Source organism: Erythrolamprus reginae, chromosome 4, assembly GCF_031021105.1.
Source record: "Erythrolamprus reginae isolate rEryReg1 chromosome 4, rEryReg1.hap1, whole genome shotgun sequence".
Classification (NCBI taxonomy): Eukaryota; Metazoa; Chordata; class Lepidosauria; order Squamata; family Dipsadidae; genus Erythrolamprus; species Erythrolamprus reginae.
Window position 1 is genome coordinate 120,084,506 of NC_091953.1, and position 21,959 is coordinate 120,106,464.

At 37.3% G+C, this 21,959-nt stretch overlaps 1 long non-coding RNA gene across 1 annotated transcript in view; it reads right to left on the reverse strand.

Annotated features, from left to right (window-relative positions):
• LOC139166976 (uncharacterized) overlaps positions 1-21,959 on the reverse strand; it is a 92,448-nt gene that overhangs the window by 34,805 nt on the left and 35,684 nt on the right. The window lies entirely within an intron of this gene.

Below are 21,959 nucleotides of genomic sequence, written 5' to 3' on the forward strand. Positions count from 1 at the left end.
TAGCTAGAGGTATAACAAGCAGGAAGAGGGAGATTATGATCCCGCTATATAGAATGCTGGTGAGACCTCATTTGGAATACTGTGTTCAGTTCTGGAGACCTCACCTACAAAAAGATATTGACAAAATTGAACGGGTCCAAAGACGGGCTACAAGAATGGTGGAAGATCTTAAGCATAAAACGTATCAGGAAAGACTTAATGAACTCAATCTGTATAGTCTGGAGGACAGAAGGAAAAGGGGGGACATGATCGAAACATTTAAATATATTAAAGGGTTAAATAAGGTCCAGGAGGGAAGTGTTTTTAATAGGAAAGTGAACACAAGAACAAGGGGACACAATCTGAAGTTAGTTGGGGGAAAGATCAAAAGCAACATGAGAAAATATTATTTTACTGAAAGAGTAGTAGATCCTTGGAACAAACTTCCAGCAGACGTGGTAGATAAATCCACAGTAACTGAATTTAAACATGCCTGGGATAAACATATATCCATCCTAAGATAAAATACAGAAAATAGTATAAGGGCAGACTAGATGGACCAGGAGGTCTTTTTCTGCCGTCAGACTTCTATGTTTCTATGTATTGTAGTATGTTTAACATAATATAAGTATAAAGTAGAGATAGAAAAGTTAAAAAATACATTAGGACAGGAACAGTAGGCACAAAGGTGCAATTTCTGAAAAGGCGCAGGACCCAGGACAGATTAGGAAAAAGCGTGACTGTCCCGCAGAAAGCGAGACGTCTGGTCACCTTAAGCTCATACCACGTAATGAGTTGACATACATTTCCAAAAATAAAAAATTTTCATCTGTAAAAATATGACTCCAGGGCAATAAGTCATACCAATTAAATAGGTCTTAACCAGTAATGGGCTGCAAATCCCATAGCTACTGGTTTGTGTGCATGCTTGCGCATGTGCAACACACATCTGCAAATGCACAGAAGCATCCAGGATGGGTGGGTGGAGTCTCCCACCACCATTACTATTGGTTCATAGATCCGGTCCATAGCGGTATCAACCTACGGTAATCTTGATTATAAACAAATGACAAAAGATTCCCATTCTTCATAACAAACAAATAAACAAACAGACAAGCTGTTAAGCATTATACACTTTTAAGAGGTAATAATTTTAATTTCCCCCCCCCCAGATAAACAGATACGCTGCCAATAATTTATGATGGTCATTACTGTCCAGGAATGTAAAATGTACGAATATTGACATTATGGGATTTAAGTGATAAAAATGCATTACGTTACTAACACACATATTACAGTTGCAATGCAATAAAAATATAATAACCGTGCTCTTAATTTCTTTTCAGATCTCACAAAAGTTATTTCCAGAGACCCTCTGCACATTTACAGTGTAAAGGATTTTTGAAGGATCTTTTATTTGTGGCGCAGCATTTATCCAATTGATTTATACACTCCTGGGTTGTATTTATTTATTTATATATTTAAGGGGAAAAAATATAAAATTCAATCTCTCTTAGTTGGGAGAAAATAATTTGGATTTCCACCGAAAACTCATCAGCATGGGAAGATAAATGTATAGTATCCAAAGGTCACGATCATAACTCAGAAAGAATGAAGATGTACTTTATTGCTCAGATAGATTAACTAACACATAGTTTATGCATGGTATGTTTGTGTGTATGTTTTGCTTTTTAAATAAGGTTTTTTTAGATATTTTAAATATTAGATATTAGATTTGTTATTGTACATTGTTTTTTTTACTATGAGCCGCCCCGAGTCTACAGAGAGGGGCAGCATACAAATCTAATTAATAATAATAATAATAATAATAATAATAATAATAATAATAATAATAACAACAACTACTACTACTACTACTACTACTACTACTACTACTGTGGGACTTCCGACGTCAGACTGACCGAATTCTGAAGCATAACACACCAGACATTGTGATCGTGGAGAAAAAGAAAGTATGGATTATCGACATCGCAATCCCAGGAGACAGCAGAATTGAGGAGAAGCAGCTAGAAAAATTAGTGAAATACGAAGATGTAAAAATCGAGCTGCAATGACTCTGGCATAAGCCCGTGAAAGTGGTCCCAGTGGTACTTGGCACGCTGGGTGCAGTACCAAAGGATCTCAGCGGACATTTGAAAACCATCGGAATTGACAAAATCTCCATCTGTCAATTGCAAAAGGTCGCTTTACTGGGATAGGCAAACATAATTCGCCGCTACATCATGCAGTCCTAGGTGCTTGGGAAGCGCCCGACTGGTGATGAAATACGAAATCCAGCATAGTGATCTCATTTGCTGTGTTGTACTGACATAATAATAATAATATATTGCGTGCATGCACACACGCACACTCTCACACACTTTCTCTCACACACAGAGAGACGATAGCAGATTATACAAGAAAACTCAACACAGTTAAAATGCCTCCTGCCTAGCACTGTGGTGGTGAACCTATGGCACGCTTGCCACAGATGGCACGAAGAGCCCTCTCAGCAGGCTTGCAAGTCCTTGCCCCAGCTCAACTCTGCCACGCATGCTTATGCACCTCCCACCGGCCAGCTGGTTATCGGTTTTCTTCTGCGCATGCACGAGGTGGGATGGGCCATGTTTGCAAGGATCACACATGCATGCATGGGGAGGGGCTTGGAAGCTCACACAGTATGTGCATTGCAATATGGGTGTGCGTGTATGCAGATGTGCTTTTGCACATGCGTCTGCTTTTGGCACTCAGTTCTGAAAAGATTATCCATCACTGGAGTAGTACATCAAGAGATGCCTTGAATCTAAATGTTCATTTAATATCAAGGTTTAAATGATGAACGGGAACTGTTGCTAGGCAAAATAGGAGCAAAGCCATAAAAAATTGGTCAGAACAATCATAGATAATAGAAGGAAAAAAGTAAAGTTATAATAACCACAACAGAAAGAAAAAGTCTTTACTTCCAAATTGATCATAAACAAAACAATTGGTGCCTCCAAGTTCTGAAGCATGTTAGAGGTCAGAGAAACTGAATTCCCTCTTTGCCTTCTTTTACTTTCCTCAAAAAACCCTTGTCATTCTTTCTATAAATGTCCCATCTCTGTCTTTAGGCTAATTGTATAATCTGATGGATGCTGTGTGAAACGTACTTTTATTTCTCAAAGCGCTTCTGTTCTTACATTTGTGGATTTAATAATACTTTAAATTAAGTATCACCTTGTGTCCATGTGTCTCTAGTATCTTATACAACACACAGGAATCCAGGGAAATCCATATAAAAATATGTACAAGAAATATGTATTATTAATAGCTCCCCAGAACAGAAACACATTTATAGATATCCAGTTAAAATATATACTCAATAGCTTATTCCAAACATGTCCCATCACTCTGCATCCTTCTTGAAAGGATGTATTGCACTACAATACAATATATTATTGTGGAAGACAAAGAGACTGGATTTGTGGAGATTACTTTAGGGTTGACACGTGAGTCATCCAAGGAAGGGATTAGTGGCTAAAACATGAACAGTTGCAGAAACTGAGTATGTCTAGTTTAATGAAAAGAAGGACCAGGGGAGACATAAAGGAAGGAGGTGTTCAAAAAGTCAAGATGGTAGAATCTTTTTATATGAGTTCCATGTGCAACATAAATAATAAAGAGGTTGAGAGGCATCACACGGTCAAGGATGACATCTTCACTTTTTTGACATACAACACCCTGATAATAACCCTGAAATCATCATCAGTTTCTGAGATCTTCTTCTTGAATGATTACACTGGGGAACAGCAATTTCGTTGTCATAAATCTGTGACTTGTTTCAACTTTTTTTGGCCTCTGGATCCAAAAATAACCACAGTTTTTGTCTATTACGTCAATTTTTTAAGCTACAGGATACCCTAAAAAGTCATACAAATTGTGCATATAATAGAAAGAAAAGTAAAAACCTACTAAATATACTGTTTACAAAGAATAATTTTATTCATATAAAGGCTATAATAGTTACTGCAAGTTAAATTGTGTTCATACAAATAGTTTTTTTTTAATTGAATGGTATTTATACTATTAAGGTAAACAATTTCATTTATAGCTTTTTCTGGAATGTTTAATCTGTGGACATTCTCACTTGATGCTCCAATAGTCAGTCATCATATGTACATCCCATCTACCTTGAAACCGTGTCTCCATGACTTTCAAATCTTGGTGGAATCGCTCAATGCAATTTGATGCTCATGTTGCAACCTAGAGTGGTCACATTCTCATAAGGTGTAGAGAAAGAACTTGACATGGTAGAAGAAAACTAACTACAGTTTTGAAACCAGCATGCCTAATTAACTATAAAAAAGCTCAAAACCAAACTCAATAGAAATTGTGTTTCAAATTGTTCCCCAGTGTTATGTGTCATTAAGTAATTTTCAACTCCTGGCAACCACAAATATTTCCTTCATACAATCTGTCCCTAACCTTCAGGTCTTCCTCTGGACTCCTCCTGAGTTCATCCACCTTGAGGTTGGCCATTGTCTCCTCCTCTTTCCCTCCATCCTTCACATCTGTAGAGCAGCAGTAAAATCTACTTCCCTTCCTTTCTGGTTTGGAAGCACATGCTTTTTCGCCCTCTACGCATGCACAGAATTCTTTGTGCATGCACAGAGGGTTAAAAATAAGAAAATGGTGACATCCAGGTGGGTGGGCGGAGCTTTGCGCTGCCACTGGTTTGCCAAACCACCGGCAGCTGCCGCTACAAGTACACCTGGACTGGGTCGAACCAGTAGCATTTCACCTCTGTATTAGAGGCTCCTCTATAAAAATTATACCAGACTTTCATAGCCCAAAGATTTCAAAATATAATAGCGAGAGTTAACAGCATGACATTTAGGCCAGTCTCATTGTTACATATATTGAGTACTTGTAAGAGAAGATTCTTAAGATACTAAATGCCAACAGCAAAATTCGGATAATCAAATGGTATTTTTTTGCTGTCTAACTGCAATTATCTGACTAGGCTGCTGCTATCTGCCTATTATATAGCTCTTTTTTTTGCCACAGTAGCTTAAATTTACAGGCCAAGTACCTGAAGGAGATTCCCTCACTAAATGTAAATACTTTGTTTTACTAAAAACTAAGCTGATTGTCTCTTATTTTCCACAGTTTAAGTCTCATTTAATGGCCTGTAGTTAAAGACTTAATAAACTGGAATTAAATACAACAGGCACCCATGAGTGTTTCAGTACAGGTTTCCTCTGTATTAAAATTCAGTAACAACAAAATGTAGCTGAAATGTTAAACTGATGTTGTACCACTGGAACATTAAATAAAAATTCCTTTTGCAAAGTATATACTATGAATAGTGGATGAAAACAACAGTGTAGCAGTCTGTGTCTTAGATAATTCAATTGAGCTATAAAAGAGAGAGAAAATATGGCAGAGGAACTAAAGGATTGGACTAGAAGAAAAATATGGATTCAACTCTCCTACCATCAGCTGAAGTTATCTCCAAGAGTTCATCATTTATATGTGTAGAAACTTCCTGGTGAGTCAGTGGGGTAACATCTGGGGTCGTTGATGTAGCTGAAGTATGCTGATTAGTTAATGGTTGTTGATTAGGCGTGATATCCTGAGTAGTTGAGGAAGTTTCTACACAGCAGGCAATTGCTGAGCCATCAAACCACACCCAGCCACCAGTATTTATAGAAGGAAGGCAGCTCAGGTCTCACAGTGTTCGCCTTAGAACAAGGACAGAAACACCAGCCTGAAGATGATGAGTGGGACCTCGTTGAAACGTCGCCAGAAATTTCCAAATCCTACATGGGAAGAAACCCGTCATACCTGTACCCATGAAAATCTACGAAAACATATATATATAATATATATATATATATGTTTATTTATTTTGTCAAATACGTATTGGTAGTATACCAAGATATAACAATGTTTATATACATGATACTAGTATGAGAGGCATATTAAAGAGAAAATGGAGAAGACACACAGAGACACAGACAAATAAACTTAATAATTCATACAAGTTACAATGAATCAGCATATTGTATATGCACACATAAACAAAAAGAGACTTGACATTTTAAAAACATTTTCATTTTTGAAGCTGCAATTATTCAGTTATGACTGGTTCTCAGATCATTTTATTTTTACCATTTATTGCAAACTCTAATTTGACAATGGCAAATCAACATTGGAGGAACATAAGAAGAGCCATGCTGAATCAGGCCAAAGCCCATCGAGTCCAGCATTCTGTGTCACACAGTGGCCCACCAATTGTACATAGGGATCTTGAGCAGAAAGAGAAGGCAAAACCCTCTGTCAGCCTTAATAGCTTCAAGGCAGGATTAGACAATTTCATGGATGCCAAGTGTATTGGTGGTCATAGTTCCCTCTAAGCTGAGCAGTGAACAATCGCTCACTTAAAAATCATCATCAAATCAGAGTTTTCCAAACCTGCCCAGAAGCCGAGAAGGAAAGAGTGAGAGGGAAGGGGAGAGAGAGGAAGAGAGAAAGAGAGAGAAACAGATAGAAAAAAGAGAGGAAGGAAAAGAGAAAGAAAAAGAATGGGAGTAAGGAAGAGAGAAAGAAAATCAAAATCTAGTTTGAAACTAGCTCAACTATTTAAGTGGCATTTTGATATTGAAAGAGTTGCCCTATTATGAGCTCACTGTTATAGACACACAGTACAGTATTTTATTTTGAAATTCTCTGAGGCAAAACAGGGTGGGTTTTTTGTTTGTTTGTTTGTTTATTTATTTGTTTGTTTATTATTTATTTATTTATTTTTCATTTATTTATTTATTTATTTATTTATTTTATTTATTCTGTGCCGCCCAGTCCCGAAGGGACTGCTGCTCAGACACTATACTTTTCCGCCCACCCCCCCAAAAAATTAGAGGGAACACTGTTGGTGGTTATTGAAACGGATGTCCAAGTGCCACCTCTATGTTGGCTGAGGCAGGCAGGATTCCCTTGGGTACCATTTGTTGGGGGTCAGGGGAAAGGGAGGGCTTTGCCTTCTCTTTCTGCTCAAGATCCCAAAGGACAATTGGTCGGCTACTGTGTGACACAGAATGCTGGACTTGATGGGCTTTGGCTTGATTCAGCATGGCTCTTCTTATATGTTTTAAATAAATGAATGGGCTTTATCACAGGAATGCAGTTAAGACTGAGTTCCTGGCGCTCATTCTGGACATAGATTACAGCTAGATCTAAAGAGAAAAATAACTGATTTTGTGATGTTTTAAAACCTGTGTTTCCTCATGTATGCCTGATTTTGAATAAAGAGTGGGATTTAATCATAAAATGAGTGGTTTCTGAGTTGGGGTTTGCTCCGGAGGCCCTTGCCTAGATCAGAAGCTATCTATCTTGCCACTCCAGGGGAAATGTTGCATCTAAGCTTGAGAACTTCATCTGGAGCAGCAGGTGAGCTGAAAACAGGTAAGAATAGAATAGAATAGAATAGAATAGAATAGAATAGAATAGAATTCTTTATTGGCACACAAGGAATTTGTCTTTGGTGCATATGCTATCAGTGTACATAAAAGAAAAGATACATTTGTCAAGAATCATAAGATATAACACTTAATGATTGTCATAGGGTAGAAATAAGCAATCAGGAAACAATATTGATATAAATCGTAAGGATACAAGCAACAAGTTACAGTCATACAGTCATAAGTGGGAGGAAATGGGTGATAGGAATGATGAGAAGACCAATGACCAATAGCATGTGACCCGAAGCCAAGTTTGAGTCCCTGTAAAAAAATTTCCCTGCATATATGAAACTTGAAATTTCATGACTTTTCATCATTTCAGGGGTTCTCTCTATGAGAATTTTTTTTGGGGTGTGGGGGGTTTCTTTCTTTCTGAAAAACAAAAAGTCACACTTCTTGTGTTCCCGGGTCACCCTGACCCGGACCGAAAACTCTTCATTTGAAGTGCTTATGTTTGGTCACTTTGAATACTTTTTTCACTTGGAAAGTAGTCCACACATTTCTGCACACAATGATATGAAAATTGAAATGAAAAAAGTAATTCTTATTGGTTTATTTTGCTGATAGAATGCGTGCCCCCCCCCATTTTTGTGAAATATTTTTCAATTTATGGATAGTTTTGCTTGCAAAATGTGTTCAATTTTACTAAAGTTAGTGTGGGATTGGTAGTTTGAACATTTCTGAATATAATAAAAATATAAATGAACTGAAAGAAATTGTTCTTATTGGTTGTTTACAATCATAAATAAGCCCCCCCCTTGGCTGCTTGCAAACATTTTCACTTTATATTTACGCAAGCTTCAAATCCGAAATATTTTTAATATCTTATGCATTCATTTACTCAATTTAACATTGCTGATCATCAAAAAAACATTTTTGGGGTGGTGGCTAATTCTTTTCTGGGCAAAAAAAAATCATCACTTGAGTCTGTTTCTGGTCGTATATGACCGGACCAAAAAGAATTTTTTTAGGTACTTGAATTTGATCTTTTTGAAAACTTCTTCAACTGGAAAACTAGTTTGAACATTTATGAACATAATGATATGAAAATTGAACTGAAACAATTGAGGCTTATATTTTTACTTTTATCAAAAAAAACCTCCCCCCGTGTTTTTTGAATTTAGTTTCAATTTATACTTTTTTTAGGCTACAAATCTCTAAGGAATATTCCCCCAAAAGTTTTGATATACTAAATTGAACAATCCTGAACATAAGAAAAATAGAAATGAACTGAAAAAATGATTCTTATTGGTTTATTTTTCCACAAAAGGGCCACCCCCCCGGCCTTATAAACCTAAAACAAATCCACAAACATGGGGGGGAGGCACATTTATGTGCAAAATAAACCAATAAGGATTAATTTTTTCAGTTCAATTTTCATTCCATTGTGTGCAGAAATGTTCAAACTTGTTTCCAGGTGAAAAAAGCTTTCAAAAAGACCAAATATAAGTACCTAAAATGATCAATTTGCAGTCCGGGTCAAATAGACCCGGGAACATAACATTAGGGAGTTTTTTCGAACAGAACAGCAGGGTTAAATTCCATTGGAAAGTCTTGGGCCAGTCCTTCCCTGTCAGTCCAGAAATTGGCCTTTTACTATACTTAGCTAAAAGAGCATGCTAAAAAAAAAACGCTTCAAAAATTAGAAATAGATCTATATTCCCAAAATTTTAAAAAGAAACAAAAGAACTTGAACGTAACTTGAATATGTTATGTGCAAAAAGCATGGTTTCAGATCAACTCAGGATTTGCATATGGCTTAGAATCATGGAAAATGTGAGGTATGACTAACACAATTCCCATTTCTTTTTACCGTTCTATTTTATAAACAAGGCTATATTTGGATCTCAACCTTTATTTAAGCATTATCTATATTCTAATTTGAATGTTCTTTCCTTCTTGAATGTCTATGGTATGTCACAAAATGGGTGCTATATTTTCCTTAAAATGTACAAAGTTTCCAGCAGTTCGAATTCTGGAAATCAGCCTTATTTTAAAACAGTGTTTCAAAAATATTTCATCATATACAATTATAGTGACTTTAAAAAAGTGATTTAACAAGGTAGAGGAAGAGAACTAAATAAGGCAGAACATTTTGGGGTTTTTTTCTTTTAAAGTGTTACTCACTAGAAGCAAATCTACTGAATACATTATGTCTATAAATGTAAGTAAACATAGAAATGTTCTTCTTATTTGAGGTCAAACCTGAGAATCAGGTATTTTTAGTAGCATGACATGCAGACCTCAATTCTATTAATGCTTGCCGGCGTGAAACATATGTATAAACAATTAAACTAAAACCTGGATTTTCTTGTTTCAGCTCCACCCCTTTTTTCTTTTGCATTGAACATTTTAATAACATAAGCCTGAGAACACAAACACTTTCAAAGCCTGCCCAGTTGAAAAGTGAAACATAAAAAAAGAAAACGGAAGAAATGTTAACAAAAAGACAACAAATAAATTCAAAAGAAATTGTTCTATGAGCTATAGTTTTAGGATAGAATTTAATTAAAAGAAAAGATATTCAAGTTTTTTGTTTAAATTGCTGAATTCATAGCTGGTTTGTCAATCTCTCCGTCCACCCACCCACCCATTTTCTAATCTTCTATCTACTGTATCTATCTATCTATCTATCTATCTATCTATCTATCTATCTATCTATCTATCTATCTATCTATCTATCTATCTATCTATCTATCCATCCATCCATCCATCCATCCATCCATCCATCCATCCATCCATCCATCCATCCATCCATCTATCTATCTATCTATCTATCTATCATCTATCTATCACATTCTACATCGCACACCTCACCTAGGTGACTCTGGGCATTTTACAATAAAATTTAAATGGACTGTAAGCACCATCCATGCATTTTTTAAAAATGTTGTAATTCTTTTTAATAGTGTGAAAAATGTGAACATTTTTAAATCAAAATATGTAATTAATTCAGCAGACTTCTTTTTCTTTCTTCTGACATTCACTGTAGTAGTAGTAGTAATAGTAGTAGTAGTAGTAGTAACAACAACAACAACAACCATCACCAAGTTGGAAGGGACCTTGGAGGTCTTCTAGTCCAACCCCCTGCTTAGGCAGGAAACCCTACACTACTTCAGACAAATTGTTATCCAACATCTTAAAAACTTCCAGTGTTGAGCATTCACAACTTCTGGAGGCAAGCTGTTCCACTGATTAATTGTTCCAACAGGAAATTTCTCCTTAGTACTAAGTTGCTTCTCTCCTTGTTTAGTTTCCATCCATTGCTTCTTGCCCAACCCTCAGCTGCTTTGGAGAATAGTTTGACTCCCTCTTATTTGGGGAAACCCCAGAGGTATTGGAGCACTGCTATCATGTTTTCATTAGTCCTTCTTTTCATTAAACTAGACATACTCAGTTCCTGCAACCATTCTTCATATGTTTTAGCCTCCAGTCCCCTAATAATCTTTGTTGCTCTTCTCTGCACTCTTTCTAGAGTCTTGGTGGTTAAGAGCTGACCTAGAAACCAGGAGACTGTGAGTTCTAGTCTCCTTAGCCTGGAAAATCTGGTCTGGTGACTATGGGCCATTGGGTGGGTCACTCATTCAGTCCAACTCATGTTGTGGGGAAAGGAGTATGAAGTAGTATTGCAGGTCAATGTTCATTGCCTTGAGTTGTACATACATACAATCAGATTTGATGGCATGGCATTGGATAATGCAATATAACATGCCTCAGCAAAACCAAACCATTATAACAATGGCAATATTAGTTTCTACCTTAGGCTGTTGAAGTTATTTGCATTGTGTGATGAAATGCAACCTGGATCCGGTACAGCAGCAATAACATTTCACTCATCATCCTCATCCCATCCTCATTCTGAATTAACTGCTTATTTGTAGTCAGTAGAAAGAAAATAATCCCATTCAAATCATACTTGCATTATTCATGGTGGAAAAAAATGACATACAATTTACAGAGCAAAAATAATAATTTAAAAAAACAACAGCAAAAAAGAACTGTTTTATACTGCAATTTAAATAATGCATGCCATGTTACTTGATTTTTTTTCCCCAGCTAACATTTCTTAGCAGATATATGGAAATTGTTCAGTAAAGGTTGTCACTTAAAATTGTACACGATCCTTGTTTGGATTCTGCATTCAGTGCTGTCGGTGTCAGTTCTCCATTAATTTCACTGCCAGCAAGACATCCAAAAGAAAGCTAACTTTGAATAAAAACTATGTTTTTCATGAAGTTTTATTAATGAATATTTCCCATCCGGCCTGATGTCTCTGCATTTTCCCCAAAGAATTAAGAGATTGGCAAGATAGAAAAACTCTTCTCTGCAATCATTGCAATGTGATTAAAAATAAAACAACGTTTCAGAGAAATATAGTTTAGATACGTCAGTTCGAACAATTTGCCCTTTTTGGTTATCCACTTTGTAGCCTCTTCGAATAGATGTATAATCATCACACAGAAATATAGGAAAAAACATGGCAGAAAAGACCTAGTGTTCATCAAGTCTCCCATTTATTATTGTTTTTAATTATTATTTTTTGTATTTTACTTATTTTTATTTTAAATTTTTTATTCAATGCTGGGCATGTTTATCCAAGCATGTTTGAATTCATATATGCTAAAATAGGAAAATCAACTTGAACAGCTGCAAACAAGGAACTTAGGCAGAAATGATTTGAAAATAATATGGTATGTATAAAATTTAGTAGATTAGTAATTGAATATATGATTATATCAACCAAATGAAGTAGAGTAGAGTGGAGCGGAGCGGAGTGGCCGGAGCAGAACAGAATATAACAGAACAGAACAGACTAGAACAATAGAGTTGGAAGGACCTTGGAAGTCATCTAGTCCAGCTTCCTCCTCAAGCAGGAGACCCTATGACATTTTAGACAAATGGTTGTCCAGTCTCTTTTAGAAAGCCTTCAGTGATGGAGCCTCCACAACAATTCCACTATTTGGTTGCTCCTGCTGTTAGGAATTTGGCATAATAGGCATACTGCAGATACCATCAGCTAGGGACCTATATTGAGTGGGCCTCAGAAGATGTGCCTTCTCTGCCATGATACATACTCATGGAACAGAGGTGGGTTGCTCCCGGTTTGGACCGGTTCTATAGAACTGGTAGCGCGGATTTGCCCCTACTCGCCGAAATCAGAGCAATTGCCAGCTGACCATGCTCCTGGACCTGTTATCGCATTGGCATAAACATTTTTAATTTTCCTTCACTTGCAATTTGAATCTTTAGCTTTTATGCTCTTTATTCATTTGCATTCTCATATTTTGTAACAGTTGTCTTTCCAGTTCTTGTTTTTATTAGATTGTTTTATTAGAATTCCTTTTGGTGAGATAGGCAGCTATATAAATCTGATTAATAAGTAAATGCATAAATATTCCACCAAGTATTTTATCAACCCTCCCCCCAAAAACCAAAACCCACCTCTGCTTATTTAAATAAATGAATGAATAATGCTACTTTATAAATACTGAAAAAGGATTAAGTGGGCTTTTTTCCCAGTGGGACCAGTCTATAAGGGCAACCTGGTCTATCCAATTATGGGATGGAGCATACAACTTCCATTTTCACTTTATGTAGGCAGTCCCTTTCTTTGCCAGTAAAGCATAAATTTAACTCTGAAAAGGGATCTTTAATTGAAATAAGGAATAGATTGGTAAAATTAAAGTGGTTATGTGTGAATGGATAATTTCAATACTTGGCTGAAGAGAAGAAAGGACCAAACACACACAGAGAGAATGAGGACACTCACATATTTCAATTAAGCTTTCTGAACCAAGTGTTAATACTAGACCTTATCAGATAACAGTAATCCTGTTCAGTCATTAATAAATTATGACTTCCTTTAAGAAGAAAAATATTTCTGTTCAACTGCATGGTTTATACCAGTGATTTTCAACCTTTTTTGAGCCGCGGCACATTTTTTACATTTACGAAACCCTGGGGCACATTGAGTGGCGGGGGGGGGGGGGCGACTAAAAAAAGTTTGGACAAAAAAATTCTCTCTCTCTCTTCCTCCCTTTCACTCTATTTCTTTCTCCCTCCCTCTTTCTCTCCCTTCCTCTTTCTTTCTCTCCCCTTCCTCTTTCTTTCTTTCTTTCTTTCTCTCTCTCTCCATCCCTCTTTCTTTCTCTTCCTTTCTTCCTCTCTTTTTTGGTCTCTTTCTCTCTCCCTCCCTCCCTCCCTCTATGTCTTTCTCTCTCTCCTTCCATCCCTCCCTCTATGTCTTTCTCTATTTTCTTCCCTCCCTCTCTTTTTCTCTCTCTCTTGCTCTCTCTCTCTTTCTTTCTCTCGTTCTCTATCTCTCTCTTTCTTTCTTTCTTTCTTTCTTTCTCTCTCTCTTGTTCTCTTTCTCGCTCGCTCGCTCTTTCTCTCTCTTGCTTTCTTTCTCTCTCTTGCTTTCTTTCTTTCTCTCTCTCTTGCTTTCTTTCTCTCTGAGCTTCGCGGCACACCTGACCATGTCTCGCGGCACACTAGTGTGCCACGACACACTGGTTGAAAAACACTGGTTTATACAGTAGATGTATAGAGGGAGATTAGATTAGAATTCTTTATTGGCAAGTGTGATTGGACACACAAAGGATTTGCCTTTGGTGCATATGTTCACAGTGTACATAAAAAGCCATGTCCACATTGTGGTAGTAAAAAATTTGGTAGCCCTTCACAGGTCATAGGGTACATATAAGCAATCAAATTATGCTAGGAAACAATCAATATAAATCTTAAGTATAAAAGCAACAAATTACAGTCATACAGTCATAAGTGGCAGGATGTGGGCGATAGGAATGGTGAGAAGGCTAATAGTAATAGTTATGCAGACTTAGTAAATAGTTTGACAGTATTGGGTCAGTGAAGGGATAATATGGTATGGGAAACCAAAACAGTCAGTTGGTCCACTCAGTTAACAAACTAAATTCTTAAAAGTATTCAAGGATGTACAGGGGTTAAACTAACTAACATAGTGAATTGTGTTATGGAAATACCTAATGGCCTGTTGGCCTGTTTTGCATGCTTAATGCTCTGAGCAAAAAGGACTGGGGAGAAACAGCAGCTTAAAAAGCAAACCTCTCTCAAGAGCACTATGATTTAATATACAAAGAGTAGTTCTGTTTTGCTTGGCTTCGGTGTTAATCTATTTGATGCCGTCCAAATTTCAATGGTCTCCAAACAGGCTAAGACATCAAAGCCAGATCCAGCCTTGGCATAACTCACTCCAAAGTCTACCAGCACAAAATTGCTTTCCAATTCCAGGGATCCAATCATATCTGTTACTGGACAAGGGCTAGTTACGGCTTGTTAGTCTTCTGACTGAATGATTTATGGGTTACAAAGCATTCCCTAATAAAGGAAGTAGGTGTGGACATTGTGTTTCACCAATGTTTCTTTTTTACTCAGTTATATGATTGGTTCCTGCAAGAATGATCAGACTGGTTGGATTAGTGGTTGATTAAGTTAAGAACACTATGGGATGTAGAACTTTTCTTTTGCAAATGTCTATCCTGACCTGATGGATATCTTCAAAAGAGTAATCTCAACAGGAGAAGGAGTTACTTTAATTCAATCAGTACCTGTCAAACAAGATAAAATAGAATAGAGAGGTGAAATGAATAAAACATAAAATTATAAATATTAAATCTGTGAAGTTATTAAATGAATCTAAATGACTAAAGCTGCTAACTTTTGAAAATTAAAAAAAACAAGTAAGTGTCATAGTATTTTATAGTATGTTGAGGAACTTGTCCCATTTTCATTCCTTTATCCAGAGATGTAATTTTTGCACAGGTTATTGATGCCCAACTGGGACTTCTACCTGCAGTGATCCCTTTGGGGATAAGCCCATCTTGGATGTATAGTGCAAAAGATTACTGATATCATTTTTACTGGAATAGGAAGTGTTCTATCGGGCTCTCTAGTAGAATCCTCCCAAAAATTCACAGGTACAAATTTCAGATACACACACGTTTGAAAATTCAAAACAATGTTCTTTGTAATGAAAATTCACTTAAACTAAGCCCTTTTTTGGTATAGAAAAGAGCACTCCTCTCCAAACAAACTGGTAATTTGTACAAGTCCCTTATCAGTTCTGTGATACTTAGCTTGCAGCTGTGAGGCAATTCACAGTCCTTCTTCTTTCACAAAGTGAAACACACTTTGCCCTGGTTTAGTTTCAAAGCAGGAAAAAATCAGCACACAAAAGGTCAAAGTCAGGAAAGCAGTCATGAAACATAAAGATCAGATAATCCTCCACAATGGCCAAACCCACACGCTGCTCTTTATAGCAACCTCATTAATTACCACAGCCCCACCCAACCACAGGTGGCCTCATTTTCTTTGATAATAATCTCTCAGTTGTTGTTGCCTATGCATAGCTCTCTGCATGCGTGGCTGTATCATTAACTCTTGTTCTGAATCCAAGGAGGAGCTAGATAATTGATCTCCTTCTGAGCTGTCTGCCACACTCTCCTCCTCCCTGTCACTCATGTCTTCTTGGTCAGAGGAGCCTTCATCAGCAGATTCCACCGGAGGCAAAACAGGCCTGCAGCATGTGGATGTCTCCCCAACATCCACAGTCCTTGGGGCAGGAGCTGGCCCAGAGCTAACCACAACAGGAAGGATACTTAATTTAAATTAAATTACAATCCCCCAAAGCAGAGTCAAATCATTAGAGCTTCACTTTTTTCTTTTTTTAAAAAAAATATCTACATTTATCTGCTATAAACTATATTCATCTGCTATCTTAACTTGATCTGGACTATGCCTGCATAGAGACAAGATCTTATTAGAACCTATGTTGCCAATCAGGATTCCAGATCAAACCATGATTTAGGGTCCTCTGCCTTGTTACAGATTCTACTTTGGTTAACACTGACACAGCAGTAAGAAGAACTTATTATAATTCTTGAGAATAGATTGATTCAAACTTCTGTCAAGTGAATCTCATTGCCCTTTCAGATTATAATATTTGTCATCAAGTGCTTCTGCTGAGATGGATCTTGAGCTGAATCTACAGATTTTGTAATCCATGTTGAGAATAGGACCAATTCAATTATTCTCATGAATTCTCATGCGTAGAACAGCTGGGAATAGCTACTATCAGAATGCATAACTAAGGACAAAGAATGGAGTTCTGAATTATAATACATCAAGGAAAGTTTTGTGCCAGCCTAGCAGCACATTCTGCTGAGAAATCAGCACCACATATGCCATTCAAAACCATATCAATCAAAGTGACTGGAATTTTATGCTTTCCATATTCTTGATAGAACAAATCATTAGTTATCTTGCTAAATATAATGTAATAGGAGATCCAGCTGCTGAACACAATAGAATACAATAAATGGAGCCAAATAAACTGTGTCATACAACAAGAGGCAGTTGAGTGGTGAGAAAAGACCGTTCTAAATGCACAGGTATAAAATAAGTAGCACCTGGATCAGCAATAAAAATTGTGTGGGGAACCTAAGTGTCCTAGTGGATCACTACTTAAGTATGAGCCAGCAGTGTGCTACAGATGTCAAAAAAGCCAATGAAGTTCTAGGCTGCATCAACAGAGGAATAACCTCAAGAACACAAGAAGTGATAGTACAACTCTATATTGTACTAGTGAGTCTACACTTAGAATACTGCATCTAATTTTAGTTGCCAGGATACAAAAAAGATGATAAGATCCTAGTAAGTGTTCTGTCTGGGTCACTCCGGAAGCTATGACCAACCCAAAAAGATAAGCCAGACACACCGGTTGAATCCAAACACAGTTTTAAAATGATAAAGAGAAAAGAAGCCAACAGAAAATGTCCTTACAGATCAGGAAAACAGTGGAACTCCAAATAGATACACGAATGCAATTGTTCATACAGAAACACAGGATTCTTAATGCCAAACGAGGCTGTTGCTAACAGACACCAACCTCCCATGGGTCTTCAAGACTGCTGGGCCACAAGCCAGGAACAAAAATGCTGAGAGAAAATGCAGATAACAGCAACTCCACTTTGATAACACTCCACGCTGCCGAAAGGGTTCGCATGCCTTATAAACCCTTCCCTGCTAATGAGGACCACACCCAAACCCCAGGTGTTCCTCATTCAGTGCTCATAATATCTACGTAACTGATTTCTCCTTTGATCTATGCATCTCTGTGGCATACTAATGATAGCTTGTGCTTCGTCATCCAGTGACTCCAGGGACTCCAGAGAATCCAAGCTACTTGCTGGAGATAGCCCTTCCCCAGGGCTCCCAGGCCTTTCTTCCTCGTCACTTTCCTGACTGCTATCTCCCCTGTCTGGCTGAAAAGAACCCTCCCCTCTGCTCTCAGACTCCCCCGGGCATGGGGCCAGCAGAGATGCAGCTGGTCTTTGATCTGGCTCAGGCTGAACAACAACAGTAAGAATGCAGAGAAGAGCAACGAAAATGATAAGGGGTCTGGAGACTAAACTGTTTGATGAACAGTTAAGAGAAAGTGTATACTGTAACAAAGATAAGGACTAGAGCTGACATAATAGCTGTCTTCTAATACTTAGGGAGCTGTGACAGAGAAGAATGGATTGATTTCTTTTCCAAACTACCTGAAGACACAGGAAGTAATGGTTGGAAGCTTGTTAAAGAGAAATCCAACTTGGAACTAAGCAGAAATTTCCTGACAATGAGACCAATTAACCAATCAAATAGTTTTCTTTCTGGAGCAGTGGAGGCAAGTTGTGAAAACTGGAGGTATTTAAGAAAAGATTGGACAACTATTTGTCCAGCATGATATAAGGATGCCTTGGATAAGGGGTTGGACTAGAACATAATAATAATAATAATAATAATAATAATAATAATAATAATAATAATAATAACAACAATAACAAAATAATAATAATAATAATAATAATAATAATAATAATAATAATAATAATAATAATAATAATAATAATAATGGCATAACAGCATGTTAGAAATAGCACTTTTTTTAACAGAGCCAACATATTGCCCCCACAATCCAGGTCCTCACTTTACTTACCTTGGAAAGATGGAAGGCTGAACCAACCTTGAGCCGGTGATGTGATTTGAAATGCTGACCTGTAGATCAGCTTTAGTGGGCTGCAGTACTGCACTCGACCTGCTACGCCACCTCGATCTCTAAGCTTCCTTCCATCCCTATGATTCTACATATAACACATGGCATGTGAAGCCTAATTCAGAGTCCAACATGAATGCAGAGCTGCTAAAATATCTTAAATATTATTAAATATTGAATATTAATCTTAAATACTATTTGAAAGATGTTACAGAAAACTACAGCTCCTCTATTATGTTAATTCTTGTCATCATTACACCCACATATTCAAGAAAACCATTCTACACTGAATCTATTTAACGTGGAAACCAAGGCCACACTTAAATACATTTGCCAATGTAAGCGTTCAATGTTGCACGTTGCTTTCGTTTTTGGCACATCCATGTTTTCCTTGGAGACATTTATTAACACCTCCACTTTGCTTGCTTTGATGTAATCATTTAGACTGATTACATTTTCCACCCCATTCATTTTCCACAAAGCACGACTACTACTTTTTCATGGTAAATGCAAATGATCTATGTTTTTTTTTAATGTAGCATGTGATGCATTATTATTATTACTATGCTGTTGTTGTAATTGTTTATTGCATTGGAGTGTACATAACTGACTTGAGGTTGAATTTGCCTCAGGGTAAAAGGAAATAATGAATGAATGAAACATAATTCTAACTAGAAGAACATCTAATGTCATGAGCATTTAAAACAGTTAAATGTTCAAAATGAAAGGACTGGAAGTGGAGCCCTGAGGGACGGGAGGAGGGAGGGAGAGAGAAGAGATCGTTTCCAAGCTATAACTTATTGAAGAACATAATTAACAGAGTGAAGAGAGTGGATCAATAATGTTACTAAGTAAAATGTGGAGCCACAAGGATCACTGAGTCAAGTTAACACATTTCCATGATAACTAATATGCAGCGACTTTTTTAAAATTTAAATAGTAGAGAGCAAATCTTACTGAAGCATTGGATAAGAAGATGCTCTTCCTAATCAAATATCAACTGACCACCATTTTCTACTTTATGTTATGTTATTTATGTTATTATTTATTATTTACAAACGTATACAGCTGCAACGTCCTGCCTGTCGGCGACTACTTCAGCTTCAACCACAACTACACAAGACTACACAGCATATTTAAACTTAATATTAACTGCTCCAAACTTGACTATAAAAAATTCGACTTCAGTAACCGAGTTGTCGAAGCGTGGAACTTATTACTGGACTCCATAGTGTCATCCCCAAACCCCCAGCACTTTACCCTTAGATTATCCACGGTTGACCTATCCAGATTCCTAAGAGGTCAGTAAGGGGCATGCATAAGTGCACTAGAGTGCCTTCTGTCCCCTGTCCTATTGCTCTCCTATATCTCCTATACCTTTCTTCTATTCCTATACCTCTTCTTCTATTCTTTCATTTATATGTTTTATTCCTGTATCTTCTGTTCTCTTCTTTCTTAGATATATTTTACTATGAGTATATCCTCTATAACCTTCATTATGTATTTTACTATGTGTATACTCACTAAAACCCTAATTGTGTATTGGACAAAATCAATCAATCAATCAATCAATCAATCAATTTCATATGCCTGACTCTAGATGACCCACAATGAAAACATGATTAAAACACATTTGAAAACAAATGAAATTAATAACAACAGAAGTCACATAAAATAACATAGCAGTTGAGAATACTCATTTAACATAACCATGACCAAGAAATAAGCTCATCCAAACTGCAGTAGTGTGGTGGCTCACAAAGTTAGGATACTGGTCATCACAATTGGCAGATTCATGTTCAAGACCTAGTTGCTGCTATGTGGCACGATGGGTTGTCATCGCTCCAGCAGATTAAGAAGTTAGAAAGCAGGTGACCATAAATAGACAGATGGGTACCACTTTAAGTTGGTAGGCAACTAATGGGGACATGAAAGCTCCCCTCCCCAACTGGGCATCCCTGGGTAACAGGGATGTAACTGGTTGATCCAAAAATGCTTCAGTGCTTCTGACATTAGGAAAAAATCCCGTAATATCAGAGTTGATGGCAAAACCAAATTTTACACACCTTAACAAAGACCAGCAGAATCAAAGGAAGTCCAGTCTCTGGAGCAATGATGATCCAGACAGCAGATGCCATAGTAAAAAAAGATTATCTTCTTGAGCCCTGCCAGATGACACCCTCTTTTAGATGTGATCCAGTGCATGTGATATCTAATAGGACAAGTAAACACTGAACAAACATGCATGTTGTCAGCATTCCAAGTAATACACCTATAGCAATCAGAACTTGGAGGCAAGTAGATTCCTCAAAGAACAGTTTTGTTTGGAGATATCATATTGTCACAGACTAGTCTTGTGAAAACCAACTCTGAGAGTTACTGTGGTTTCCACCTAATTAAAAAGGGAAAAATTCCCTTTCCCCCGCAGTCTGCATTGGTTGCCGATCAGTTTCCGGTCACAATTCAAAGTATTGGTTATGACCTATAAAGCCCTTCATGGCACCGGACCAGAATATCTCCGGGACCGCCTTTTGCCACACGAATCCCAGCGACCAGTTAGGTCCCACAGAGTTGGCCTTCTCCGTGTCCCGTCAACTAAACAATGTTGTTTGGCAGGACCCAGGGGAAGAGCCTTCTCTGTGGCGGCCCCGACCCTTTGGAACCAACTCCTCCCAGATATCAGAGTTGCCCCCACCTTCCTTGCCTTTCGTAAACTCCTTAAAACCCACCTCTGTCATCAGGCATGGGGGAATTGAGACTTTCCCTGCCCCTAGGCTTATAAAATTTATGCATGGTATGTTAGTATGTATGATTGGTTTCTAAATTGGGGTTTTAAATTAACTTAAATATTAGATTTGTTTACATTGTATTATTATTGCTGTTAGCTGCCCTGAGTCTGCGGAGAGCGGCATACAAATCTGATTAATAATAATAATAATAATAATAATAATAATAATAATAATAATAATAATAAGGCACATTGTCCAATCAAGGTGCTAGCCAATAGCCTGGTTACTACTCTCCTTCTCCTCTCACCAGCCAGCTGTTGGAATGTCCTTGATTCACAAGAAAAAACTATTTTGTTTTGGCTACGAAAGCCCAGTTATTTCTATTCCCTGCTCGGTCTCCCTCAGCTCGTGTGGCAACACCAAAGCCTGGAAAATACCCTCATTATGTATTGGAATAGATAGATAGATAGATAGATAGATAGATAGATAGATAGATAGATAGATAGATAGATAGATAGATAGATAGATAGATAGATGATAGATGATAGATGATAGATGGATGGATGGATGATAGGTACGGTAGGTAGGTAGGTAGGTAGACAGACAGACAGACAGACAGACAGACAGACAGACAGACAGACAAACTAACTAACTAACAAACAGGCCTCAGTGAGACCA